A 1,125-nucleotide genomic window follows, 5' to 3' on the forward strand; every position below is an offset into this window, starting at 1 on the left:
CTGAAAAAAAATTATATTGTATAATACATTTCAATTTATTTGTAATATATTATGTATTTTTATAAATAGAAATAGCAATTAATTGCCCCTCAAAAAATACTGACATAATCCAAGCAAGTAATAAATTATGATAACCTTTAGCTTTTTCCCAAGATTCATGGTATAGAAAATATAAGGTGCATGATGGTAAAAGATCCCTGAAAGTTTTTGATCCAGAATAGCTTGATGAACATATTAAGTTCACTTGAAAAGAATGTGTATTCAGCAATTATTGAGTGTATTACTCTATAAATATTAACTAGCTGAAGGTAGCAGATCATGTTTTAGATCTGTATTTTTACTAATTTTTGGCTAGTTCTATCAATCTTCAACTATGTAGATTTTTTTTTTTTTTTTTTGAGATGGAGTCTCACTCTGTTGGCCAGGCTGGAGTGCAGTGATGCACTCTCAGCTCACTGCAACATCTGCATGCCAGGTTCAAGCAATTCTCCTGCCTCAGCCTCCCAAGTAGCTGGGATTACAGGCCCACGTCACCATGCCTGGCTAAATTTTGTATTTTTAGTAGAGACAGGGTTTCACCATGTTGGCCAGGCTTGTCTTGAACTCCTGACCTCAAATGATACACCCAACTCGGCCTCCCAAAGTGCTAGGATTACAGGCGTGAGCCACCACGCCCAGACAGAATTTTTTTTTTCTCGCTTTAATTCTGTTGTTTTTGTTTCATGTAATTTCAGGTTTAATCACACACACATTATGATTATATTTTCTTTTTTAATTGACCCTTTCAGCAGTATATTTTTTGTTATGGAGACAATCTCACTCTGTCGCCCCAGGGTGAAGTGCAGTGGCACAATCTCAGCTCACTGCAATCTCCGCCTCCCAGGTTTAAGCGATTCTCCTGCCTCAGCCTTCTAAATAGTTGGGATTACAAGCAGCACATCCTCACGCCCAGCTAATTTTTTTTGTGTTTTTAGTAGAGACAGGGTTTCCCCATGTTGGCCAGGCTGGTCTTGAACTCCTGACCTCAAGTGATTCGCCTGCCTTGGCCTCCCAAAATGCTGGGATTACAGGTGTGAACCACTGTGCCCAGCCAACTAGTAAGAAATTTCTTTCTTCTTACCTCAT

This window comes from Papio anubis, unplaced genomic scaffold, assembly GCF_008728515.1.
Source record: "Papio anubis isolate 15944 unplaced genomic scaffold, Panubis1.0 scaffold452, whole genome shotgun sequence".
NCBI lineage: Eukaryota > Metazoa > Chordata > Mammalia > Primates > Cercopithecidae > Papio > Papio anubis.